The 776-nt window shown below is 37.2% G+C and overlaps 1 non-coding gene across 1 annotated transcript; it reads left to right on the top strand.

Annotated features, from left to right (window-relative positions):
* The first annotated feature begins 351 nt into the window (after positions 1-351).
* Positions 352-483, top strand: LOC141423721 (small nucleolar RNA SNORA61). Its single transcript, XR_012448541.1, has one exon. It is a non-coding gene; the product is annotated as a small nucleolar RNA SNORA61 (small nucleolar RNA).
* The last annotated feature ends 293 nt before the right edge of the window (positions 484-776 follow it).

The following is a 776-nucleotide window of genomic DNA, read 5'->3' as shown; positions in this document are numbered from 1 at the left end:
AAGGAAAAGAAAAAAAGTGAAGGAAAGAGAATGGATTGATGACATACAGGTTGCAATCACTCTATCCAGATTAAATCTACTTAAGCTGCAATAACCATGACAATGTGGTACTGGCACAGAACTACACAGATAGATCAGTGGACCAGAATAGAAAACCAAGGAACATGTCCACACAAATGTGCTCAAAATAATTTTGACAGGTTGGAAAAGTAGATCAATGGAGTAAGAACAGCCTTTTAACAAACATTATTGGAGAAATAGGATACACAGAAGAGAAAAATGGAATGCTAACCTGTCTTACACCTTACAAAGAAAATAGAACAAGGTGGATCATGCACTTAAAAAACTATAACCCTCTGGTTCCCTTTTCTATTGAATCTGAACACTGGTCTTGGTGGTTGTAAAAAGAAGGAAAGTGATATTGATGCTGGCCTCACAGCATTGCAGTCTGGCATATAGTTGGAGGGCTGGTTTCAAATAGGAGTGAATTCTCTTTGGACTTATTTCCTCCTCCTTGGTAAAATGGGGAGTAATCTGAAGATGAAAAGGACATGAGCCTCTGGGAAGTTAGTAGTGACATCTGACTAATACTGTATTTGAGAGTTTTCTTTTGATGAAATAGTTCCTTTTCATTGTTTAGATCTATGTAACCAGTAAAACAGATTCATCTGATTATTGTGCTACAGAGTTGGGAGAGAAACATCAAAGGGAGAAAGAAGCAGACAAGTAAAGACAAGTTTGTCATGGAAAACATTATGCTCTGCAAACAGGAACTT

The sequence above is a fragment of the Castor canadensis genome, chromosome 5 (genome assembly GCF_047511655.1).
Source record: "Castor canadensis chromosome 5, mCasCan1.hap1v2, whole genome shotgun sequence".
In the NCBI taxonomy this organism is placed as follows: Eukaryota; Metazoa; Chordata; class Mammalia; order Rodentia; family Castoridae; genus Castor; species Castor canadensis.
This window is presented reverse-complemented; position numbering and strand designations above follow the sequence as displayed.